Genomic DNA, 27,177 nt, shown 5'->3' on the forward strand with positions numbered 1-27,177 from the left:
TGCAGTGAGCCAAGATCGTGCCACTGCACTCCAGCCTGGGTGACACAGTAAGACCCCGACTCAAAAAAAAAAAAAAAAAAAAAGCCCTAATTCAATTTCTAATTGTAAAAAAAAAAAAAAAAAAAAAAAGAAAGGGTCATGCAAGATCAGCCCTATTTCAATTTCTCATTTTTTGTTTGGTTGTTCTGGTAGACCTTTATCGACTGTGGATGCTATCATGATGGGGGAAATGTAATCATTTTTCAGTCTGTACCCTTTTGTATGAAACCACTAGAAACTGCGTGTTTGAAATACACAACTGTTTCTGAGCAGGGGCTGCTGGAGTCCACCAGGATTACAGTCATGACAAGCACTGTGTTTCCTGGGACACGTTCCATCTCCATCTGGGTGTTCCATAAGCCAGACTTAGAAACCTTTCCTGATTTATGGTTAGGAAGATTGATCACTGTAGCCATGTCTCGTGGCCTGGAGGCTAAGGAGACTCAACCCACAGCAACAAGGAGGCTGCTTCAGGAAACTCTAAGGAGAGGAAGGGTCACATATAAAGAAGCCTTTGTGGGCTGGGAATAAGTTAGTTTTTCATGAGTAAATTCATTCATCACCAAAAATGCTCCCAGTACTATGCGAGGTATTGAAGCAGCAACATCCCAGCTCCAAAAATAAGTATAAAAAAAGTATGGTCACTATCCTTCAGAAATGAATCATCTGTTTGAGGAGTTAACACAAAACAGTTAAAAAGTGATGCAAAACAGCACAGCAAATCAAGGACAGATGTGCCTGAACTAGACTGACCCTGTGAAAGGAGAACCTTGAAAGTGTCTTTGAAGTGGTAATTCAAGCCTGGTGGGATGAGAGCATGTGCAAATGTCCAAGCATTAGGGATGGACTCTAGCGATTCAGGACAGGTGTCTGAGAGGCCAGGACACGAGGCTGTGTGGAGAATAATGAGAGGTGAGAGCAATGGTATTCAGAGGTGGGAAGAGTTGTGCCCTGCAGGCGTCAAGAGATGTGGCCTGTGGTCCCAGCATCCCTTTGTGGGCACAGAACTTGCTCATCCTCACTGCGCTTACACCTGCTCCTCTGTAAAGCTGGGATGGACAAACTGATTTGGATGCTTTTTTTCCAAACCCCACCTGCAGGACTGGGGCAAGTCTGTGATGATAGAGAAAAATGAGGACAAGATCGCAAGTTTTTCATAAATCTAAATTTATTAAATGTAAAAGACTGCCTTCATCTTGCAAGTTTAGCCTTTGTGCTTTTTCTTGGTATTAAAATGCCTTTCATTTTATGAAATAGTAGTGACAGTAGATGGATTTTTTTAAAAAAATGGCCTCAGTTGGCAGCATAAAAATTTGGTTAGCATGATATCCTGTGTGAGGTCATCTCCCCCAGTTAAAAAAAAAAAAAAAGTGTTGGTCAGCGAAGGACCAGGAATAAAATCTCTGTATGAGAGGCTCTTAATCAGGTTGTAACAGTTTGTGTGAGTTTGTATAAGGCTTGACAAGTCTATATACCCAGGCTTCAGCCTATTCTCTGTGTGACTGCCAGGCATTTTTGGACCTACTTCCTCCCCTGTTTAAAAACCATTAGGTGTAAATATCTTTGCACTTCCCATCATAATCCAGCTCCAATCTCTCTCCACCTCTTGCAACTCTCAGTGCCCTCTACTCCTGCCTCACCAGTCTTTTCTCCATTCCCCGTAACTCTTCACATCTCCCTGCCTTTGCTTACGCTGGTTCCTCTGCCCTGGTGCTGCCCTTCCTCCAGCTGCCTGGCAAACTCCTATTCATCTAGATACCCAATGTCTAATGTTCTCTTTCATTGTGAATTTTTCCTTAATCTGCCCCACTCCTTCCAGTGAAATAACTGCTCCCTCTTCTACGTTTTTGGCACTTTGCACAGATTTCTATTGCATGTATTTATGGAGGATTTACTTCTGCCATTCTGTCCTCCAAGACTATGACCAACAGCATCTAGGTTCGTTTCTGTCCCTCAGATATTTACTGGATTGAAATATATTGTGTTTGATATTAATAAAAGAGAAACCAAGTTTGAGATAAGCCTGGTCAAATAAAGAAAGACAAGTTTACTTTTATGGTCTGAATCGCTCAGATTCAAGAAGGCCCCCTCCCACCCTCAAATTCCTTCTGCATTGGCTCACTTGTGCCTCAAATCCATCCCTAAAGTCTCATTCCTTCACTTAAAGGTTACAATGTAAGAAGTTTATCAGATTATTTCCCAAGCTCAGGCTTGATGGAAGAACGGAGGGAGGGGACACAGGCATAGGAGTGAGGTAGAGAAGCAGCCACTGGGCTGCAGAGAGGGCAAAAGAGGCTCCGAGGACAGAGGCTGTCTCATTCTCAGTTGTCACAGGTTGGCTGAGGTCACAGGGAGTTCAGAGGACACTGATTTAAAAAGCCACCTGCTTGTGTCCTTCAAGATGTTTAGGACGGGAACGGATGGGGTCAGCAGGGCATAGCTAATGCTCTCAGCCCGTGGATAGATGTCTTCCTACTTAGGAAAGGGCAGTGACGTTGAGGCGCCTGGTCTGAGGTGCCTGGAAATACTCACCGGATGGCAGGGGCGAGGGCTAGCTGACTGGTTGGAGGGGGCCTGGGGAGCTGGGGTAGGGAGTGGGACTCATCCCGGGGGCTGCGAATGGAGGCGGTGCCTGTTTAGAGTGTTGGCTGGACTGGAAGAGCAGGCAGGGCGTGGGTCGGCTGCTGGAGGAGGGGTAAGGCGAGGGAGCGGGGAGGTCAAGGCCTGAGCTCCCTGTGCCAAGGCCGAGGGCAGGCGCACCCTGGGAAGAGGCCTCCGTCTTACAGGGACCTGCTCCCTCCGTGCCCGGGCTGGGGGGCCCTGCAGCCCGCCTCTGACTTGGCCCTGAGCCACTGAGGCACTTTTCCAGACTTGCTTGGTGCCAGGACTGGATAGTTTGGGAGATCCAGGCAGGCTCCGTGGAGGTTCACGCCGGCCGAGGGGGCAGACCCTGAGTGTGGGCGTGTGGGTGTGTGCATGAGCGTGGACCCGGAGCGACACACACTCACACACACACACTCACACGCCCGCACCCACGCAGGGCCCTCGGCCGCGCCACCCCGGACCCTCACCCCAGAGCCAGGTCCTCCCTGACCGCGGCTTCTCACTAACGCAGAGGGCAGGATTCGTGGGTCCCAGACGAGGCGCCACAGTATGGTGTTCCCACCACCCCGGGGCGGCCGCCCCCGCGCTCGCCCGCCCCCCGGGGAAGGGGATGGGGACAGGTTGCCCGGGGCTCTTACCGCTCAGGCGGCCGAGTACGCGCGGGAGTGCCCGGTGGGTCCCGCCCCGCCACGTCTGCAGGGCCGGCGGGGACGCGGCCGGAGGGCGGGCGGGGAGCGGGCAGGGGGCGGGCGGCTGGAGAGGGGGCCCCGCCCCGCCTGCGCCCCGCCCCACGGGGAGCGCCGCGGGGACGCCCGGCCACCCCCACGCTGCGAGGGGCAGGGCCCGCGCTGGGCGAGTCTCCTGGAAACTTGGTTTGTCCCACCCCTGTGCCAGCGCAGAGAACCGGAGCGCGCCCCCTGTCCAACCGAGGGCGGGTGAGTCTTGGGGTTCGCCAGATCCCTTTCCTTAAAAGCGCTTGGAAAACCCCCGCCGTGTCACTGGGAAGAGGTCGCGCAAGTTCAGCTAAAGTTTGAGCTCCTGATTCTGCGTTAAGCAGCACTCCCTTGCCCTGTCCGTGGGAGTGTGATAGATTTAAAACAAACCCCAAACAAACAGCGAAAACCCACTTTCCAGAAGGCCAGTTTGGAGCTGTGGGTCAAAATTCCGATGTATTAGCTTTGGCCTAGGAATTCCACATTTGCTAATTTGTCCTAAGTAGGCAGTCAAATGGGCAAACATGTATGTACAAGGATGTTTATTGTAGTTGCTTCTGCGGGGGGAAGCTGGAGACAATCTGAATGTCCCCCAGTAAGATTGGTGAAGTAAGCTACAGTAGCTTCAGACATCGAATATGTTGTAGCCCTTAAAAATGAGAATTCGTTGACATGGAAGGAAGGCCACATAGTAAGACCTTCCTCAAATATGGCTTAATATGAACTCAGATGCAGAGGAAGTGCAGTGTTTACAGTATTAACTAGTTTTGTAAACAATTTTGTGTTTTATATAAAAGTCAGGGGAAAGACAATTTAAAAACAGTGATTCTTTGTGAGCGATGTGTTTAAGGCAGATTTTCTCTTCTTTCTCCCACTCCATACCCTCTTATTTTTAAAAAATTATAAATTCAAAGTTAAAGAAAATATAGCCTCACCCTCTCTTCTTCAATATCACTACCATTTTTTATAGTGTGTGGATCCTACCATAGCTTTTCTAAGCGTATATAAATACAAGTGTGCATAAACAGCTTTTTGTTTGCTTTTTTATAAAAATGGTGAGATGTTGACATATTTTGTAAATTTTCCCCTATTACATATTATAATCATCTTTCTTGGTCAATACATATCAACCAAAACCACTCTTCTAAGACTTGTCTTACATATTGTTATATGTTTGTAACTATATTTCATTCAATCATTCTCTTTTTGACAGACAATTAGATTGTTACTTATATTCCAGTTTCTTCCATATACATTAATTAATTTATTACTTTATTTTTTTTGAGACGGAATCTTGCTCTGTCATCCAGGCGGGAATGCAGTGACATGATCTCAGCTCACTGCAGCCTCTGCCTCCCGGGTTCAAGCAATTCTTCTGCCTCAGCCTCCCAAGTAGCTGGGATTACAGGTGCGTGCCACCACACCCGGCTAATTTTTGTATTTTTTAGTAGAAACGGGGTTTCACCATGTTGGCCAGGCTGGTCTCGAACTCCTAACCTCAGGTGATCCACCCACCTCAGCCTCCCAAAGTGCTGGGATTACAGGCATGAGCCACCGTGCCCAATTATATTTTTTCTTTAATTTTTCATTAAATATTTTCATATTAATAATTTTTTAAGCTACTGAATATTTATTTTATTATGTTTTTTAGGGTGACAGAGTCTTGATTTGTGGCCTAGGCTGCACTTCAGAGGCACCGTCTCCATCTCCCGGGTTCAAGCGATTCTTCTGCCTCCCGAGTAGCTGAGATTACAGGCACCTGCCACCATGCCTGGCTAATTTTCGTGTTTTCAGTAGAGACTGGGTTTTGCCATGTTGGCAAGGCTGGTCTCGAGCTCCTGACCTCAAGTGATCTGTCCACCTCGGCCTCCCAAAGTGTTGGGATTACAGCCGTGAGCCACCATGCCCAGCCTGTTATTTTTAAATTCACAGAAAAACTAGAAAGTTGTCTTAATGTGAGAGTGGGTGGAAACTGCTTTAAATTGAGATCAATAGCCTTTTTGAATTGAGCAAGACTTTGAACGTTAACACTTGGCTTCTGTAACTCAGTTTTTCCACCTCTACAATCAGTAGCATTGCTCTACACCATCCCTTCCAGTTCTGGCTTTGTGAGTATTATCAAATTACGTTCCACTTGCAACAGGTGTGTTTTGGTGTAGCATATACACAAACGTCTGTGACTGGCACTTCTGCTCCCGCCCAGAGACAGCAAGCACCTTTGCTAACCTGCCTTCCCTGCCCTGCTGAGCTGTAACAGCCCCATCAGATCTTCTCTTTTTAGAGGGCTGAGTTCATCTCCTTTGACCCAAACCACACCTATTCGATGAAGAAAATAAACCAAACTATCCTGGCAACAAGTTTGTTTTTTGTTTAACCAACTGCAGATTTCGCCCTTTTACTCATGTAGCTGCTTCCAGGACTACCAGATTTTATTTCAGTTATTTTATTTGTATTGTAAAACATTTTAAGTTCATTTAAAATTTTTCTGGAATAGTTAAAACATATAGAAAAGAAAATAATAATATGACAAATACTTATTTGTGTAAAAAATGTAGGGAATACGATAATACCTAGATTTAACAAATTTTTTGCAGTATTTTAGAATTTTCTTTGCAAAGAAAAAAATGCTAGATATGTTTGAAACCCCATCCATTCCCTCTCTGGGAGTGGTGGCATACACCTGTAATCCAGGCTACTCAGAAGGCTGAGGCATGAGAATTCCTTGAACCTGGGAGGTGAAGGTTGCAGTGAGCCAAAGATCGTGCCACTGCATTCCAGCCTGGGTGATGGGAGTGAAACCTTATCTAAAAGAAAAGAAAAAAAAGATGATTGGAATAATACATCAGAGCAGAAAAATGTTGATGCAGTAGAGAGAAGATCATTGCAAGAGTGATTTCCTTGAGTAGATGAGCAGGAGGGGGACCCAGTGCTCAGTGGGAAGGGGATGGCTCGTGGCACAGAGTTCATTCTGAAGGACAGGGAGAGTTCATGTAGAACTTGTGCAGGGGAGACTTGTAGAATTTCAGGGGAAGATGTGGAAATGCTCCTCTGGTAGCATCTATTTTCATTGTGAAAATGAAGCATCATTGCATGAGAATGTTGGTTTTCAACAAGAATGTTTTAGCAACTATTTAGTAGGCTGTTGAATGTGAGAGTCTGGAGTTCAGGGAAGTCTGGGTCGGAGCTGGTAATTGAGGAGACATCAGTAAGCAGATGGTTTTGAAGCCATGGACCCGGATGAGAATGCATGGATTTAGAAGAGAAGTGGTCCAAAACTGAGCCTTGGGTATTCCATAACAAAGAGATAAAGAGGACGTAGACACAAGAAGGAGATTTTGGAAGTGTAAGAGACAAGAGGAGGTGTGAGAGAGGAGAGTAGGAGAGTGAAGGGGCTAGGGAAGGGTAGTAAGGAGGGTAGGAGGATCACTGCTCTCTCTTGAGGCTGGAACCTAGTCATAAATTTCAAGTAAGCCAGTCAGTATGGGTGTGTATTCAGCCACTCAAGCTCAGTGTAGTCTAATGGAGAGTTGGATTTAAACTGGGTTGAGGAAAGAGGAGTAGGTAGCTACAGAAGAATAAGGAAGAGGATGGAGCATGATCTTTCAATCCAGTGCAGTGGGGCTGGGGAATCACTGGCATCAGAGGAAGAGTTGGAGGTGACAGATGGAAAGTGGGATTCAGGCAGCTGAGATTATGGAGGGGGTGCAGCCACTGATAATGATGATATCTAGGATATCATAAGGGAATGCATGACTGAGGTAGGGTGCAGGACAAGATTATTAGAAGAGAGAATTTCCAAGAACTCAGAGGCCAGGTGAATGGAAGAGTCTCTATGTAGCTATGGAAATCACTAAAATTATGAAAAGGGTGGTATCGGAATGAAATAGTGAGTAGTGCTAGAATACTTGATGAAGCGATGGGGCTCAGTAGATGACTGCAACGAGAAGGGGTGGGTTTGGAGGAAGGAAAGTGATCTGGAAGTAGCAGTGAGGGCCTGCACCACCTCCCAGGCCCTGGGATGTAAAGGGTGTGCCCGAGAAAATATAGACCACTAGAGGGCGTTGTGCTCAGGCCAGTGTGTAGGTCTCAGTCCCCTGATCTTCATGGGGTTAGAATGAAATCTACTCACCTAAAGAGCTTTCGAAATAAAACGTATGCCCGGCTCCTCCCAGACCACTTACATCAGAATCTCTGGACATGTATGTGTGCTTCTATTTCTTCACGTTCTGGCCACCGTTTGGTATTATGAGATGTTTTAAATTTTGTCCACCTTAGGGGTGTGCAATAGTGTCTCCTGGTTGTCTTAATTTGTATTTTCCCATGTTCTAATGAGGATGCATACCTTCCCATGTGTTTGAGCTACTTCTGTTTCCTTTTCTGTTATCCATCTGCTGATCTCCTTTGCTCATTTCCCCCCATTGGGGTCGTTAGTCATTTTAAAATTGATTTGTAGGAAATCTTTATATATTTTGTATATTAACCCTTTTGTGATTACACGTGTTGCAGATACCTTCTCCCAGACTGTGGCTTGTCTTTTTTTTTTTTTTTTTTTAAATTCAGCAGAGAAGTTTAGGTTTACTGCCAATACTTAATATATAAATTATCAAATTTGTGTGTGTGTGTGTGGGGACGGAGTCTCGTTCTGTTGCCCAGGCTGGAGTGCAGTGGTGCGATCTCAGCTCGCTGCAACCTCCCCCTCCTGGGTTCAAGTGATTCTCGTGCCTCAGGCTCCTGAGTAGCTGGAACTACAGGCGCCAGCCACCACATCCAGCTAATTTTTGTATTTTTAGTAGAGACAGGGTTTCACCATGTTGACCAGGCTGGTTTTGAACTCCTGACCTCAGGTGATCTGCCTGCCTCGGTCTGCCAAAGTGCTGAGATTACAGGTGTGGGCCACTGCGCCCAGCCAAAATTATCAATCTTATCTCTGTCGTATGTGTATCTTATGATATTGATAACTGTCACAGAACTTACTTTAAAGCTGTTGGTAGACACTAATATTTATTTATTTATTATCTGGAGAAAGGCAAAGAACATTTTTAAAAAGTAAAAATCATCAAAATAATGTTTTGCCTGTGTCTGTATTGGGACAGTATATTTGGTGGCCTCAGATTATATTTATAATACTTATCCCAGTGTGACACTATTTTTTAAAAAATTAAGATATATATACATATATATAGTGAAGAATCCAAACAGGACAAAAAGCATAAAATGGTGAAGAGGCCAGGTGGGGTGGCTCAAGCCTGTAATTCCAGCACTTTAGGAGGCTGAGGTGGGTGGATTGTTTGAGCCCAGGAATTCCAGACCAGCCTGAGCAACATGGCAAAACCCTGTCTCTGCAAAAAAATATAAAAATTAGCTGTGCATTTTGGTGGATGCCTGTGGTCTCAGATCCTTGGGAGACTGAGGTGGGAGGATTACCTGAGCAGAGAAAGTCAAGCCTGCAATGAGCTATGATCATGCCACTGCACTCCACCCTGGGCAACAGAGCGAAACCCTGTCTCAAAAAAAAAAAAAAAAAAAAAAAAAAAAAAAAAAAAAAGGCCAATAATCTATTTCTCTTAGTTCTTCTGCTCAAAGGTGAACATTTCTTATGTATCCTTTGAGAAAAAAAGATTCATATGCCTCTATCAACACACGTATGTAGACCCTTGTATTAAGTTTCCTGTGGCTACCATGACAAATCACCACAGACTGTGTGGCTTAAAACAACAAAAATTTGTTCCCTCAGCGTTCTGGAGGCCAGAAGTTCAAAATCAAGGTGTTCATAGGGTGATGCTCTCTCCAGCCTCTGGCGGCTCCAGGCATCCCTTGCCTTGTGACTGCAATACCGCAGTCTCTGCCTCTGTTTGCAAATGCTCCGCTTCTCTGTGTCTCTCTTCTCTGTGTGTCTTACGAGGACACAGGGTGTCTTTTAAAGCAGCGTGCATGGTGTAATGCTGAAGTGCATAGGCACTGGGGCCAAACTGCTTGGGTTCGAACCCCAGTCCCACCACTGACAAGCAGTGCAAGCCGGAAACATTACTCAGCTGCTCCTGCCCGGGTGCTAAGTGGAGATGATGTAACAGTACTTATCTCACATCACCTTAATACGTTCATACTTGGAAAGTAGTCACAGCAATGCCTGGTAAGAAGATAACCTGTGTAAATGTATAATAGGCTAGATTTTATACAATTGATGTCATACTCTTCTTACGGTTCTGCACCTTGATTTTCTTTCTTTCTTTTTTTTCTTTTGAGCCAGAGTCTCACTCTTTTGCCCAGGCTGGAGTGCAGTGGGGCAATCTCGGCTCACTGCAACCTGCGCCTTCCGGGTTCCAGTGATTCTTCTGCCTCATTTTCCCGAGTAGCTGGGAGTACAGGTACCTGCCACTATACCCAGCTAATTTTTGTGTTTTTAGTAGAGACGGGGTTTCGCCATGTTGGCCAAGCCAGTCTTGAATTCCTGGCCTCTGGCAGTCTACCCACCTCAGCCTCCCAAAGTGCTGAGATTACAGGCATGAGCCACTGTGCCCAGCCTGCACCTTGATTTTCTTCACTTCATAGTATATCCTGAAATCTTTACCCCTCAGCGTACAAAAAACCATATTATTTACACCAAATTCCTTACTATTATGACTTCTCTTCTATGTCAGGCACTATTCCAGCCACTTTAAATTCAGTATCTTTCCTAAAAGTACTCCCATTTTGTGGATGAATAAATGGAGGTTGAGGAACTTGTCCCAAGCCTCACAGTAAGTGGCCAAGTGGGGAGTTCGGCCCAGTACTGTCTGTTTCTTTGTTTGCTTAACTGTCATTGCTGTCTTCGCTATTACTTGATTTTTGTGTTTTTGTCATCCCCTTGCAGACGTTTCTGAGTTATGACAGCCTCGACAAAAATGGTCTCCTTGTTCCTGAACGTTGGTGATGTGATGCAATCTCCTAATGACATGTCAATGTGCCCAGATCTGCAGTGATGGTTGTGTGTTTTCTTAAGACGTTAGTCCACGGTTACTTGAAATTCCCTCAAAGCCACAGCCAGCCCTTTCCCTTGGCTTGTTTCACAAATCTGGTTTCCCAGGGTCACAGATACCTGCTGCTTTCTGGCTGTCTCCTTTTGTCAGTGGAGCAGAGATCCATTCACTTCTTCCTGAGCCTCCCCAGAGACTTCCTGTTATGTTTGATGAGTAAGGATGAATCGTAAGAAGTCAGCCTTTCTCTTCCTCCTGAAAGCAGAAGTGATTCTTACCGAGGTGTCCAACTTTGTCATTAGCCGAATTGTAAGGTCTTACCTTGTTGTCTTTTTTTTTTTTTTTTAAATAAACATGAGATCGTGCCAGACAGTGAGATAAATTATGGAATGATGGTTTTACTCATGCTTTCTGTTCTTTTCAGAACTCAGTTAAGTGAGAAGTCTGGGGAAAAGGGTTTACAGTCCACCGGAAGTCTCTGCTTAACCAGAGACTTTTGGTAATCAGCCTTTGTTGATGTCATTCTGAAATTCTTCTAAATGGTCTTTAGAAAATTGATTTGTAAATGAGTCCTGTAGGATTTCAGTGTTATTTATTATTCCTAAATTAAAATCTAAACCATTTAATAACACCAAATGTTGATCAGAATGTGGGTATCAGTCCTTCTAGATGTGGCTAAATATGTCATCATAAATGTGTATCAACCAGTAAACTTTCCTTAGAAGTTGATTTTTAAAAACCCCAAATTGTGGAACTACACTTATTTTATTTTATAGTATCTCATCAAGCTAAAATAATGCTCAAAATCACTTGGTAAGGGAAACTGCAATTATTCTTGAAATGTTAAATATGATGATAATAGAAAACAGGCTGTTTAAAATAACTTTCCACTTGGGTGACAAACGTAATATCCAGGCTGTAAACTCTTACAGAGAAGTATTACCTTAGAAAAATATTTTTCTTCACATTGAAATGTTTGTAAGTTGCTTCCTCACACGAATTAGAAAATTTGATCACTGGTTTAGTCTGTAGCCCAGAAAAGCCTGCTAACTCACATACCTCCTGACCTTTCAAAGGGAAGTATATACGTAGGAGTAATTCCAGTATGCGCCAACAGATGGCACCAATCTGTTTCTAAGGTATCGCTTTACTCAATTTTAAACTAGGAACTTGTGTCTGTCAAGCATTTACAATCGTATTTCCGTTCATTTACAAGTTATTTTCTCTTCTTCTGAAAAAGAGATCTTGGTAAGTAAAAAGACTTCTGTGACTTTTTCACATTATGGCACAGGTGCTTCAAGTAAGCAAGTTTGCTAACCATTCATTATACAGGAAATAGGTCGTTTCCTTAAAATTTTTGCAAAATGATTTGAAGTGGTTTTTTTTGTAAATGTTGCAAATGTCCTTTGAATTTCACAAGCAGGATAAAAAGCAGTGTCTTTACAGCTGTCTTGAAAAGATGGAAAACAACTAGCACTTGCGGTGATGAGGAAAAAAACTAATGTTATTTATTTCTTCTGCTTTGACCTGGTGAATTTTCTCTTTTCATCTTTCTCTAGTTTATTGTTTTCAGTAACATTTAACAGTAATTTATATATACCACTGATATGGCACCTATGTATTATACGTTTTTACAGCAGACATGTGTTTCATCTCCCTTGTCGTTTGGTACTATAATAGTTTGCTAGTCTGTGTCTGTCCCTGATTCATAAGCTTTTTGAAAGCAGGAATTATGTCAGTCTGATTCATATTTATATCCCTGGTGCCTAGTGCGTAGCATGGCACTGGCAGAAAAATAGACTCTGAATAAACATTTATTAAATGGAGGAAGTGGCCGGGACCAAGCCCTTCACAACCTTGAATCTGGCACAGTCTAGCAATTGCCTTCCTCCAGGTCCCTCCACCTTCAGTTTGACAAATGAAGCAATGTTTTTCTTGCCTATTTGTTGACTGGATTATGTGATCTTTCCTCCACTTATCTCACTTAATGGTTTTTTTTTTTTTTTTTTTTCTGGTCTATTCTTCCTTGTAGTTTTAATTTTCATAGGTCTTGTCTACCCTTTTTTTCTGAAATATAGCTTATTTCATCTATTTCCTCACCCTTCTTATTTGATGCATTTTAAAAATCAAGAGCTTTTACCTGTTTATTTATTTTTACTTTCTTTAAAAAACTGAACTCTCTAATCTTCCACTCTCATCTTCCCATTTTTCCCTCCTTTTTCCCCAATAAATATAAAAGTTACTATCTTGTTCGTTTAGTGTATACCCTAGGAACTGCCTCAGGGTATGAATGCCTCTGGAGGAGTATTGCGTTTTTGTGGCAGGATACTATAAGGACAACTGACCAGCTTTCCCATCTGGTGGCTGATTTTCAGTCTCATGAACCCAGACACCATGGGTCTGGTTGCTAGGGACCTGTAGGGTGGGTCCTCATCTATGAATGTCAGTTATCTACTATTACCTGAAAGTTCTCCATCTTTATATTTTAGTATTGCAAATAAAATAAGCATGTTTCTTTAAATATAAAATATTTTTACACAACTATAAAGACAACTCTTAAATTGTCTTATGATAACTTTTTTGGATTATAAAGGGTGCTCAAAATGAGACATTTTAGGGATATCTGGAAGTATAAGAAAGAAAATTAAATTCATCTATAATTCAGAGATTCAGAGAACCATTATTATTAGTATTTGGTATATTTCATCACATTTTTTGTCTTCTAGCTTTTATGTATATGTCAGGTTTTAATCATATTTTCCAAAATTAGAGTCCTACTACACACATTTTTTTTTTTTTTTTTTTTTTGAGACAGGGTCTCACTCTGTCACCCAGGCTGGAATGCAGTGGCGCAATCTCGGCTCACTGCAAGCTCTGCCTCCCGGGTTCACGCCATTCTCCTGCCTCAGCCTCCCGAGTAGCTGGGACTACAGGCACCCGTCACCACGCCCGGCTAATTTTTTTTTGTATTTTTTAGTAGAGACAGGATTTCACCATGTTAGAAAGGATGGTCTCGATCTCCTGACCTCGTGATCCACCCACCTCAATCTCCCAAAGTGCTGGGATTATAAGCGTGAGCCACCACGCCTGGCCATAATTTTCTATTACTGTATTCATTTAACATTATCATTTTTTCAAAGTACAGTATGTGAGGCTGCATATTATTTAATTATATATAACTGATTTAACCATTTTCTATATTAGACATTTTGATTTTTTCAGTATTTCATTATGTCATGAGTATCCTTATAGTCATACCTTTTGTGTGTTATTTTTGACTATTTCTTTAGAAAATTCCTTGTAGTGGAATTGCTAAAATAAAGGGAGGTATATTTTTAAGAAATGTATATAAATTACCAAATTGCCCTTTAGAAAGGTTGTACTAATTTTTCATTCCTGCCTAAGTGGTAAATGAGGGTTCTTATTTTAGTTCCCACCTACCAACCCAGATATTATATTTTTAAATTTTCCCTATTTGATAGGTGAAAAAAAAATCTTGCCTTTTAAAAAATCTTTTAAGAAACAAGAATCCTCCTTTGACCCCCTTTATCTTTTTATGCTTAAATATCTTATAGTAAAAATAACAAGCTTCTGGTAACCTATTTCTAAATGCTTTATTGTCTATCTCTAAAAAAATTACATTTTCCTAAAATAGCCAAATAACATTATAAAAAATTAAAATGTATTTCTTAATAGCGTCTAATAGCTGGTCCATCATAGAACCTGCCCCTTCTCTTGTTACTGAATATGTTTTGTAGCAAGTCTGTCTTAACTGAGATCTAATTCAAGATCATGAGTTTCATCTAGATGTTATGTGCTTTTTTGATTTAACATGCAGTTTTATTTTTTGTGAGATTGGACGTTATTCATATTATTGGCAATTGATTTTTGGCAAATTATTCAGTAAATAGTACAGTAAACTTAATTTTGAATGTTAAAAGTTTGAAAAATATAGATAAAAACTAAGAGGAAAATAAAATTCCATTATAATCTTACTGTGCAAGGATAATCACTGTTCATATCTTGATATGTATCTTATTAATTTTTCTACTTGCATAGGTACATATTTACTTTGGTACTTTTTAAATAAACTGCATTTTGTCACATATAGGGAAATATTTTTATGCAATTTGATTTTTATTATTTGTAAAGGGTACATAGTACTATTTAATTATACAGAGATACTAAAATCTATTTGACAACCTGCTATTTTTGGATAATTGAGGGATTTTTTTCAAAATATAATTTATTTTTGCCAGAAGGAGTGGCTTGTACCTGTAACTCCAGCTCTGTGAGAGGCTGGCATAAGCCCAGGATCTTAAGCTATGATTGTGCCACTACACTCCAGCCTGGGCAGTGGAACAAAACCTTATCTCTTAAAAAGAAAGTATTTAAGAAAATAGTAATGATAATAATTTATTTTGTGCCGGGCACTGTATTCTTTTATTGGTGCTAACATTTTTTTCAATGACTTCTCTTTGGTTTTCCACATTGACAGTCTTATAATCTAAAAATAATAATGATTTTCTTTCTTAATTTCAGTATTTCTTCCTGTCATTTTTTTCCCTTTATTACAGTGGTTAAAACTTCCAGAAAGAACAATGTGTGCACTCTTGATGTTGATTTTAACAGGAATGCCTCGGGGTGGGATTTTGATTAAAGTTAGATATTTGAGGTATTCTTTATCAAGTTTTCAAAGTATCTTTTAAATATCTAAAGTTGTATTTTTGAGGTATTTTTTATCAAGTTTTCAAAGTGTCTTTTAAATATTTAAAGTTGTATTTTTAATCAAAGATGAGAACTGAATTTTATCAAGTGAATTTTTCACCTTTAAGAGATGCTCACCTATTTTTCTTGTTTGACCTACTCATGTGAATTATTGTTGCAGACTTGTTAATGATAGACCATTTGTACAATCCCAGAAACATCCTAATTACTCATTGTGTTATTTCTTCAGGACACAGCTAGATTGATTGGAGTTTCTTCATTCTGAGCTCTATCCCTTCCCCACAAATGACTGAAATTTATCCCTTTCATGTGTATTTTCTCATAATTACTCTTAATTTTATAATATATATACTTACAAATGTTTTTCTAACAACATCAGGAGTTAATTGGCATCTATAGCTTCCTTTCAATCAGACAAGTACCTTACATGGTTTTAGTGCACTCTCTCCCTCCCTACCCCACCTTCAGCCAACTCCTTTCTTATCATTGGCAGTTTTTAGCTTGAGATTTTTATTAAGATTTTTGTCATCAATGCTTTTTGTTACTTAGCACTCAATTTTACTACTTTTCTTTGCTAAATAATCCTTCTTGTATTTTATTATTTTGGAGTCAATTTCTTTTTAAACTCTCCATCCTCTGTGAATTCAGATATGGATCTGTCTTCCATGTCTTTTAGCATTTTAGTATATTTTCTATCTCTTTAGCCTCCTGTGCTGAGTTTTGGGGAAATTCTCCTTGGTCTTCTCTATCATTAATTTTCTCATTAGAGGTGCTATTTGCAACTTAACTCATCCAATGAGTTTTTTGTTTCAATAATTGTTTTTAGTTTCCATTATTTTTACTCTATTTTTAAAAGAATCTTGGCTCTTTCTGAGGATATCTATTACAAATGCCTATTCTGCTCTTTTATTTCCGTTTTGTTGGATAATAACTTCTTTCATATCTTGAGTTTGGCTCCTTTCTATTATGGTGTTTGCTTTCTGCAGTGTCATGCTTCTTCATTGTGCAACTGTATTTAGGGCTTCTTGTGAAAGTGCTTGTTGATCTATTTTCATAGCCTGCTTGTTGGGATGCTGGATCAAACCAGTCTCTACTAATTTTCTCTCTCTCTCTCTCTCTCTCTCTCTCTCTCTCTCTCTCTCTCTCTCTCTCTCTCTCTCTCCCCTGAGACGTCTCACTCTGTGGCCCAGCCTGGAGTACAGCAGCACAATCTCAGCTCACTGCAACCTCCACCTCCCGGGTTCATGTGATTTTCCTGCCTCAGCCTCCTGAGTAGCTGGGACTACAGGCATCCACCGCCACGCCTGGCTAATTTTTGTATTTTTGGTGGAGACAGGGTTTCACCATGTTGGCTGGGCTGGTCTTGAACTCCTGACCTGAGGTGATCCATCCACCTTGGCCTTCCAAAGTGCTGGGATTACAGAGGTGAGCCACCATGCCCGGCCCCCGTCTCTAGTAATTTTCCACTGTTGCTGTAAGAAATTACCACAAACTTTGTGGCTTAAAACAATATTCATTTATTATCTTACAGTTCTGTAGGATAGGAGTCTGACACAGGTCTTTTTGGGCTAAAATCAAGGGACTGGCAAGGCTGCATTCTTTCTGGAGGCTCTAGGAGAGAATCCAGGTACTTGCCTTTTCAAACTTCTAGAGGCTGCTGACATTTCTTGACTCATGATCCCCTTCCTTTATCTTCAGGGCAAGCAAGGTTGGGCCAAGTTCTTCTCATATCGCGTCACCCTGGCATCCTCTCTGCCTTCCTCTTCCACTTTTAAGGATGCTTGTGATTACACTGGGGCCACCCAAATAATTCAAGATAATCTTCCTATTTTAAGATCAGCTGATTAGCAACTATAATTTCATCGGCAACATTAATTTTCCTTTGCCATGCGACATACCGTGTTCACCAATCTGAGGATTAGAAGTAGACATCTTCGGGAGGCCAGTATTCCATCATAGGTGAGTCCCTTTCCAGATTTCAGAGACTTCTTGGTTTCAGTCCCCTAAGGGTCCCCTTGCCTTTTAGTGTGTTGTGGATCTATCTATTGATCCCTTGATATAGATAAAACTTTAATAGATAGATATAGATATAACTTAATATTTTAAAAAATATTAGGTCATTTCAGGAATTAAAAGGCAAGAAGAGGAAGCTGGAACATATACAGACCACCTTTTTGACTATCATAATTTGTAATGTTTGTATTTGAAAATGTGATTTTGTCACCCAGGCTGGAGTGCAGTGGCACAATCTTGGTTCACTGCAACCTCCACCTCCCGGGTTCAAGCAGTTCTCCTGTCTCAGCCTCCCAAGTAGCTGGGACTACAGGTGTGCACCACCGCACCTGGCTAATTTTTTTTTATTTGTTTAGTAGAGACAGGGTTTCACCTTGTTGGCAAGGCTGGTCTCGAACTCCTCACCTCAGGAGATCCACCCACCTCAGCCTCCCAAAGTGCTGGGATTACAGGTCTGAGCCACCACGCCAGGCCTCTTAGAACATTTTAAAATGTGATTTTAAAAGTTTCTTTTATAGTCAGAAATATGACTTTTATAATTTATGTTTTGGGATACTTAAGATATATGTATTTGACCTAAAAAACCATTGATTTTAGTAAATGCTCTGTGAACTCTAGAGACTTAGACATATGATGTTCTCTTTTTGTAGGGTACAATTTATGTGTCTATTAAATCCTTTATTAATGATCTTATTCAAATGTCCATATAGGTTTATTTTTTGCTACTTGATCTAACAGTGACCCAGAGAAATATGCTAAATACTTTTGCTCACAATGTCTCCTTGTGTTTTGTAACATTTTTTACTTTCTAAATTTTGATGCAATATTACTTGCTGCATAAGTGTTCTTATCTGTTACATCGTCATTGTGAGCTATTTGTTTTGACCATATAACCAGTATAAAGTAGTCGCTTCTTCTATCATTGCCCAGGTCTCTAGTACTTTGACCAATATATACTTTGTATATATTGTGTATACACACTGCAATTCCTGATGAACATCTCTACCAGCATTCCAGTTGCTGTCCATATCTGTAAGTATTGTTGTCTGAGTTACACATCTCAGAATGCAGTGTGCTCCCTAAAGTGGTTCCCTGCCCCGTGCCCAGCTCTTACCTGGTAGTGTCCATCACGAAGTGTAAAGTCTGGAGAGAATGGAGTGTGGCAGTCCATAGAAGGAAAACTCAGCATGCTGATCCACTTATATCAGTACCACTGGGGTAAAAGGGACACTGCTTAATTACTCATTAAGTACCAGTTGGAATTCATCCTCAGTGTTTGAATCAGACAGAGAGAGGACAAATTTCTTCCTGCCTTTCTTCAGGGAGTCTGTTTTCCTGAGACAAAGCTTGAGTGTGGCAGCTTTGCCCTAACACAGCTCCAGTTACATTTTTGTGAGTGAAGATGCTCCTGGATCCTGCCATTACATTTCTGTGCTTCCTTGTTTTCAGTGGCAAAGTGGATTTTCAAACGTATGTGTGTCTCTGTGGGTGTTCTGATGGGCGGTTGGGAGAAATTATATGGATCAGTGAAGAGCTTTTAACCATATGCCATTCTGTAACAAAAGTTCCCCAACTCAGTTTTCACTCTTCCAAAGAATGGTTGGTTGAAACTCTACTCATCTCTAGCCTGATTTACTGTTTCCAATATATCCCCTGATGGTGAAAAGTGGATCCTTTGTAAATAAAAGACTCATCTCTTGCCTGTTTTATTATTTCCAATATATCCCCTGATGATGAAAAGTGGATCCTTTGTAAATAAAGGACTCATCTCTTGAGTGCTTTACTAGTTCCAGTATATCCCCTGATGGTGAAAAGTGGGTCCTTTGTAAATAAAACTGAGCAGTGAGCAGTGCTCATTTTGGTAATCTGCTCTTAATTATTTCTGCAACACAGAGCCCTACTTTAAAAATATTGGTGACTGCTTTTGTCCCCCAGAAGCTCACAGACGCTTTCCTATGTAGAACAGGGCCTGAAAAGGTTCTGAGCCAGTCTGGCAGTTCCAATCCTTTGTTTCAATCATAAACATGGGGTGTGTGGGCTCACGCACCTGCCTCCGTGCCTCAGCCAGGTAACCTTTTCTTGTTCGCTCAGCATCATTGTCACCAACATCAACATCTGTAATCTGTTGTAATGCAATGAGGCTTTCCGGGCCCTGAGAAAGTAGTTATCTCTTCCATACAAACAATTCCATACAATCTCTTCCTGACAAACTTTTTCATTTTGTCAGTGTGTTAGCTGTTGGAACTTGGTGTTTTCAGATTATCATGTGCTGAATCCTGTCTCTCTAAATTTGTGGCTTGCAGACTAATCTAGGTTGGAAAAATACCCATTGTAATGGGAATTGTGTCAACAATGAGATTCTGTAACTAAAACACTCCTGGGATTAAAAAGAGCACAGTATATGTGCCCTTGCTATGGCCTAAATGTTTGTGTCTCTCCGAAATTCATATGCTGAAGCCTAATTACCAACATGATGGTATTAGGTGTGTGGGCCTCTGGAAGGTGATTAGTTCATGAGGACAGGCAGCCAGGATGCCCCTGTGGGAGCTGGGTGGCCGTGGAGACTTGTCTGGCCTTGTGTGCTGGCACACAGAGGCATGCTGGCTTTTGCCCTCCATGGGGGCTCACGATGCTTTTCTGTGCAGATCAGAGCCTAAGGGGAATAGACTCCTAAGCATATATATGAGTTTCTGAGACTGGCTCCTCGCTTTCCCTTTAGAATAATTCTAGTCCCACCGCTTTTTCCCAGTCACAAACATGGGATCTGTGGGCTTGTGTGCCTGCTACCAGCCCCCAGCAAAGCACAAATGCCCAGTTTGGCCTGGGTTAGTTGCATTTTCTCACTGGCTCCATGAATGGTGATATTATTTCTGCCAGGCCACTTATAGCTAGTTTTGGTCAGGTCCAGTTCATGAAGGTAGAGGAAGTAGGTAGTTCCCCTTAAGATATAAATGTAGCCTCATTCCAGTCCTCATCTGCCCTCCCAAAAGGATTGATCCCTCTTGTCCTCCACAGGGCTTTGACCATCACGTTGCAGGCAGATCCACCTCCTAGCCAGCCCTCAATGTCCTGCCAACCACTTTCCTCCCCTTCCTTTCCTTTTCATGTCACCTTGGCCAAATTGGGTTGGGGATCAGAAAGTTGGGTTTGGGTCAGAATCCTGAAAGACACAATCCCAAGTGCCATAATCCTGAATGCTGAAATCCTGGAATATCAAAATCCTGAAAATATAATTCTGAAAAACATTTTTAAACATTCTTTAAAAGACATTCATTTACATTTTTGAAAGGAGATTTATTTGAGAAACATGAAAACATTACAATATTTTATAAGTCACTTTACGCAGTAAAATAGATAATAGTGACATACATATTTTTGCAAGCATGAACACTCAGATATTCTAAGGGCAGTTAGCATAAACACTCATGAACAGATGAACCGTGCTCACAAATAAATGGCTTATATAACTGCTGCTGCCATCCACACTGTCAAACCATGATGGGCAACCTAAGTCCTTTGATGTGATTGATCAAAAACTGTGACGGGTCACCACCACATATATAGTTGCCCAGAGAGCTGAGAGCTTGAGAAATTTTATCTTTCATGAATGCAGATGGACAAAAAGGACTTCTCTTCATTTATTGAAAAAGTCTCCATTTTTTTTTTTTCTCTCTCTCTCTCCTTTTAATCTCTGCTCACTGCAACCACCTCTGCCTTCTGGGCCCAAGCCATCTTCTACTTCTTTCACCTAACAAAATGGATTTAGGGATCATCCATCCCTCCCTCCCTTCCTCCCTCCCTCCCTCCCTTCCTCCCTTCCTCCCTTCCTTCCTTCCTTCCTTCCTTCCTTCCTTCCTTCCTTCCTTCCTTCCTTCCTTCCTTCCTTCCTTCCTTCCTCTTTCTCTCTCTGTTTCTTTCTCTCTTTTACTTTCTTTCTCTCTCTTCAACTTTCTTTCTCTCTTTCTCTCTCCCTCTCTCCCTCCTTTCTTTCCTTCCTTCCCTCCTCTTTCTTTCTTCCTTCCCTCTCCTTTCTTCCTCCCTTCCTTCCTTCCTTCATTCCTTCTTTCCTTCCTCCCCTCCCTCCCTCCCTCCCTCCCTCCCTCCCTCCCTTCCTTCCTTCCTTCCTTCCTTCCTTCCTTCCTTCCTTCCTTCCTTCCTTCCTTCCTTCCTTCCTTCCTTCCTTCTCTTTTTCTCTTTCTTTCTTCTTTCCTTCCCCACAAAATAATTATACATATTTATGGGGTAGCTATAATATTTTGACACATGCATACAGTGTGTCAAATCAGGGTATTTAGGATACCCACCATCTCAAACATTTATAATTTTGTATGTGGGTGGGGAAACATTTCAGATCTTCTCTTCTAGCTGTTTTGAAATATACAATAAATTATTGTTAGCTATAGTCACCCTACTGTGTTACTGAACACTAGAACTTGTTCTTTTTATCTAAATGTATGTTTTTATCCTTTAACCAACCTCTCTTCATTCCCCAATTCACCTCTTAGTCTCTGGTAACTATTGTTCTACTCTCTACCTTGCTGAGATGAGTATTTTAGCTCCCACAGATGAATGAGAACACATAATATTTGTCTTTCTGTGCCTGGCTTATTTTGCTAACATAATGACCTCCAGGTCCATCCATATTGCTGCAAATGACAGGATTTAATTATTTTTAGTGACTGAATGGTATTCCATTGTGTATATATATCACATTTTCTTAATCCATTCATCTGTTGATGGACACTTAGGTTGATTCCATATTTTGACTATTGTGGATAGTGCTGCAATCAGCATGGAGGTGCAGGTATCCCTTTGATACACTGATTTCTGTTCTTTTAGATAAACATCCAGAAGTGGGGTTGCTGGATTGTATGTTAGTTCTATTCTTAGGTTTTTGAGACACCTCCATACTGTTCTCCATAATGGCTGTACTAATTTACATTCCCGCCAACAGTGTGTAAGAGTTCCCTTTTCTCTGCACTTTCACCAGCATTTGCTATTTATCATCTTTTTGATGATAGCCATTTAAATTAGAATGAGATGATATCTCATTGTGGTTTTGATTTGCACTTTCCTGATGATTCATGGTTAGCATTTTTTTCATATACCAGTTGGCCATTTGTGTATCTTCTTTTGAGAAATGTCGATTCAAATCCTTTGCCTTCTTTTTCATAGGATTATTATTATTATTGCTGTTGAGTTGTTTAAGTTCTTTGTATATTGTAGTTATTAGTCTTTATTGGATGAATAGTTTGCAAATATTTTTGCCCATTTAACCCTGTTATCTCTTTACCTTGTTGATTGTTTCCTGTGCTGTGTAGAAGATTTTAGTTCAATATAGTCCCATTTGTCTATTTATGTTTTCATTGCCTGTACTTTTGAAATCTTAGCCATAAAATCTTTACCTAGACCAATGTCCTGAAGCATTTGTTCTGTTTTCTCTTAGTAGTTTTATACTTTCAAGTCTTACATTTAAGTCTTTAATCCGTTTTGAATTGATTTTTGCATATGGTGAGAGATAGGGGTCTAGTTTCATTCTTTGGTGAGAGATAGGGGTCTAGTTTCATTCTTTGGTGAGAGATAGGGGTCTAGTTTCATTCTTATACATATGACTGAATATGAAGAGTGGCCTTTCCCCAATGTGTGTTGTTGGCACTTTTGTTGAAAATTGATTGACTGTAAATATGTGGATTAATTTCTGGGTTCTATATTCTGTTCTGTTGGTCTATGTATCTGTTTTTGTACTAATACCATGCTACTTTTGCTTTGTAGTATCTTTTGAAGTCAAGTAGTATGATCCCTTCAGTTTTGTCCTTTTTCCTCAGTATTGATTTGGCTATTTAGGGTGTTTTCTCATTCCATATGAATTTTGAGATTATTTTTTATATTTCTGTAAATAATATCATTGGTATTTTGATAGGGATTGCATTGGATCTGTAGATTGCTTTGAGTAGTGTGGTCATTTTAACAATATTAATTCTTCCAATCCATGAACATGGGATGTCTTTCCATTTTTTGTGTTCTCAATTTCTGTCATCAGTATTTTGTAGTCTTTTTGTAGGGACCTTTTGCCTTCTTGATTAAGTTTATTCCTAGGTATTGTAATTGTCTTGTAACTATGCAAATAGGATTACTTTCTTGATTTCTTTTCTTTTTTTTTTTTGAGACTGAGTCTCACTCTGTCACCCAGTGTGGAGTGCAGTGGCACAATCTCAGCTCACTGCAACATCTGCCTCCCAGGTTCAAGTGATTCTCATGCCTCAGCCTCCTGAGTAGCTAGGATGCCAGGTGTCTGCCAACACACCTGGGTAATTTTTTGTATTTTTAGTAGAGATAAGGTTTCACCATGTTGGCCAGGCTGGTCTTGAACTCCTGACCTCAGGTGATCTGCCTGCCTCAGCCTCCCAGAGTTCTGGGATTACAGATGTGAGTCATGACACACAGCCCTTGTCTGGTTTTGGTATCAGGAAAATGCTGGCTTTGTAGAATGAGTTAGGAGGAATACCTTCATCTTCAATTTTTTTGAATAGTTTGAGAAAATTTTGTATTAATTATTTGTTAAAAGTTTTGCATAATTCAGCAGTAAAGTCATCCAGTCCTGAGATTTTCTTTGTTGGGAAATGTTTTATTACTGATTCAAACTTATTACTTATTATTGGTCTGTTCATATTTTTCTATTTCTTCCAGGCTCAAACTTGGTAGGTTGTATGTACCCAGAAATTTACACATTTCCTGTAGGGTTTCCAATTCGTTAACATATAGGTGTTCATAATAGTCTCTAACAATCTTTTGTATTTCTGTGGTATCAGTTGTAATGTCTCCTTTTTCATTTCTGATTTTATTTATTTTGGTCTTCTTTCTTTTCTTGTCTTGGTTAGTCTAAGGTTTATTGGACATTGGTTTATTAAGGTTAGCTAAAGGTTTATCGATTTTGTTTATCTTTTTAAAAAACCAATTTTTTGTTTTATTGATCTTTTCTATTTTTAAATATCTCTTTTGTTTAGTTCTTTGAGCTTTAGTATTTATTTCCTTCTACTAATATTAGGAAGTGTTTGTTCTTGCTTTTCTATTTGTTCTTGCTTCCTTGAGGTTCATTGTTAGGTTGTTTATTTCAAATCCTTCTACTTTTTTTGATGGAGGCATTTATTGCTATGAATTTCCATCTTAGCACTGTTTTTGCTGTATCTCCCAGGCTTTGGTGTGCTGTGTTTGCATTTTAATTTTTTTCAAGAAATTTTTTTACCTCCTATTTAATTTTTTCATTCACCGAATGGTTGTTCAGGAGCATGTTGCTTAATTGCCATGTATTTATACAGTTTCCAAAGTTCATCTTGTTATTGATTTGTAGTTTTATTCCATTGTGACCTGAGAAAATACTTGATATGATTTGATTTTTAAAACTTTGTTGAAACTTGTTTTGTGTCCTAAGATACGGTCTATTCTGGACAATGTTCCATGCACTGATGAGAAGAATGTGTACTCTGCAGCTATCAGATGAAATGTTCTATAAATATCAGTTAGGTCCATTTGGTCTAAAGTGCAGTTTAAATCCAATGTTTCTTTGCTGATATTCTGTCTAAATGATGTGTTCAGTGCTGAGAGTGGGATGTTGAAGTTCCCAACTATTACTGTATTGGAGTCTATCTCTCTCTTTTGATCTAATAATATTTGCTTTATACATCTGGGTGTTCCTGTGTGGGACACGTATATACTTAGAATTGTTACATCCTTTTGCTGAATTGATCCCTTTAACATTATATAATGGCTTTTTTGTCTTTTTTTAATAGTTTTATACTTAAAGTCTGTTTTATCTGATAAGTATAGCTATTCTTGCTTGCTTTTGGTTTCCATTGGCAGGGAATATCTTTTTCCTTTCCTTCAATTTCAGTCTATGTGTGTCTTTGAAGGTGAAGTGAGTGTCTTGTAAGCAGCATATAGTTGGATAAGTAAAAAAAATCTATTCAGCTAGTTTATATCTTTTAAGTGAGGAAGTTAATCTTTTTACATTCAAGGTTATCACTGATAGGCAAGGACTTATTTCTGTCAGTTGGCTCATTGTTTTCCGGTTGTTTTGTATATCTTTTGGTCCTTTCTTCCTCTCGTTGTTTATCATTGAACTTTGGTGGTTTTCTGTAGTAGTAACTTCAACTCTTTTCTCTCTTTCATTTATGTATTTGCTCTACTAGTGAGTTTTATACTTTCATATGTTTTCATAGTGGTAGATATAATCTTTTCACTTCCAGATGTTCTACTCTCTTAAGGTTTTCTTGTAGGGCTTGTCTAGTGGTGATGAATTCCCTTAGTTGTCACTTGTCTGGGAAAGAATATTTCTCCTTCATTATGGAAGGATAGCTTTGATGGATATAGTCTTCTTGGCTGACAGTTTCTTCTTTCAGCACTTTGAATATATTATCCCATTCTTTCCTGGCCTATAGTTTCTGCTGAAAAATCTTAGTCTGATGGGGAGACTCTTATATATGACTTGACTTTTTTATTCCTTGCTGTTTTTAGGATTCTCTTTTTGTCTTCAACTTTTGAGAGTTTGACTGTGATCTTCCTCAGAGAGAACATTTTTGAATTAAATCTATTTGGGAATTTTTGAGCTTCTTGTATCTGGATGTCTATACTTCTTTCAAGACCTGGGAAGTTTTTAGCTATTATTTCATTAATTAGGCTTTCTATCCCTTTGCTCATCTCTTCTCCTTCTGGAACTCCCAAAATGTGAATTTTGTTTGCTTAATGGTGTCCCATAGGCTTTCCTTATTCTTTTTTATTCCTTTTTTTTTTTTTGCCTCACTGGGTTATTTCAAAAGACCTTTCAGTTCAGAAATTCTTTCTTTTGCTCAATCTAGTCTATTGTTTCTTGTTTTTTAAATATATATATATATATATTTTTTTTTTTTTTGAGATGGAGTTTTGCTCTTGTCACCTAGGCTGGAGCATAATGGCACGATCTCGGCTCACTGCAACCTCTGCCTCCCAGGTTCAAGTGATTCTTGTGCCTCAGCCCCCCAAGTAGCTGGGATTATAGGTGCCCGCCACCACGCCCAGCTAATTTTTGTATTTTTTCTTTTTTTTTTTTTTTTTTTTAGTAGAGATAGGGTTTCACCATTTTGGCCAGGCTCGTCTTGAACTCCTGAACTCAGGTGATCCACCCACCTCGGCCTCCCAAAGTGCTGGGGTTACAGAGGTGAGCCACTGCAACTGGCCTAGTCTATTGTTTGTACAAGCTCTTGATTATATTTTTTTATTTCATTTATTGACTTCTGTAGTTCCAAAATTTCTATTTGGTTCTACTTTTAATATATATTTCTTTGTTGAATTTCTGACTCAGATCATAAATTGTTTTTCTGATTTCTTTGTATTATTTATTTATGCTCTCTTGTAACTCACTGAGTTTCTTTAGTATCATTATTTTGAATTATTTTTCAGGCATTTTATAGATTTTCTTTTTGTTGGGATCTGTTATTAGACAATTATTGTGTCCTTTGGAGGTTTCATGTTTCCTTGCACTTTTGTATCTCTTCTGTCCTTATGTTGATATCTATGCATCTGATGTAATAGCTGCTGCTTCCAATTTTATGGATTGACTTTCACAGGGAAAGACTTTTGCCTCTAGGTGTTTTTATAGTGTTAGTTGAGTATAGGGTGCTTTGGCTTTGATTCTGAGTGGGCACAGCAGTGTAGTTTCTGTATGATTTCTTCAGCTGTCATCAGTATCGCTGGCATTTGGGGTTCCTGAGTGGCTTAGGTTGCAGTTGTTAGCAGATGCTATGGCAAAACTTTGCTGGGAATGGGGAAACCAGGCAGGCCTCTTCTCAGGCACCAGTGGTGGCAGCAGTCGCCTAGGCTTGCCGGTTGTCAGGCCCCCACGTGATGTATGTGGGCACTGGTGGTGATGGGTCCTTGAGCCTACAGGAGATTTAGTTGGATGTGTGCAGTGGCAGTAATGGACCAAGTGGGAGGGTAGGTTCTTGGGCCCCTGTACAATTTGCGTAGCATCAACTATGGAGGTAGCAAAAGTGGGCCAACCCTCTGGCCCCCAAGTGGTATGCACAGGCAGCAGCAGTGGCAGCAGCAAGCTGGGCAAGCCAGTCCCCAGGACCCCATGTGGCATGTGTGGATGA

General features: G+C 40.4%; 2 protein-coding genes across 6 annotated transcripts in view; one reads left to right on the forward strand and one right to left on the reverse strand.

Moving 5' to 3' along the window:
• Positions 1-3,395, reverse strand: part of LOC105487738 (family with sequence similarity 114 member A1) — a 78,720-nt gene extending 75,325 nt beyond the window's left edge. The window contains exon 1 of one of the 2 annotated variants that reach the window (XM_071093729.1): positions 3,282-3,395. The gene's annotated coding sequence lies outside the window, so the exon portion shown is untranslated. The remainder of the gene's footprint in view (positions 1-3,281) is intronic. The other variant, XM_071093730.1, reaches the window with a different exon arrangement.
• Positions 3,396-3,489: 94 nt separating this feature from the next.
• Positions 3,490-27,177, forward strand: part of LOC105487737 (toll like receptor 6) — a 33,736-nt gene continuing 10,048 nt past the window's right edge. Inside the window, exons 1-2 of one of the 4 annotated variants that reach the window (XM_071093734.1) lie at positions 16,890-16,996; positions 17,981-18,082. The gene's annotated coding sequence lies outside the window, so the exon portion shown is untranslated. Of the gene's footprint in view, positions 3,579-11,478; positions 11,558-16,889; positions 16,997-17,980; positions 18,083-27,177 lie in introns of those variants that run through there. The other 3 variants (XM_011751372.3, XM_011751369.3, XM_011751371.3) reach the window with 3 other exon arrangements.

This window comes from Macaca nemestrina, chromosome 3 (genome assembly GCF_043159975.1).
Source record: "Macaca nemestrina isolate mMacNem1 chromosome 3, mMacNem.hap1, whole genome shotgun sequence".
NCBI classification, from domain to species: Eukaryota; Metazoa; Chordata; class Mammalia; order Primates; family Cercopithecidae; genus Macaca; species Macaca nemestrina.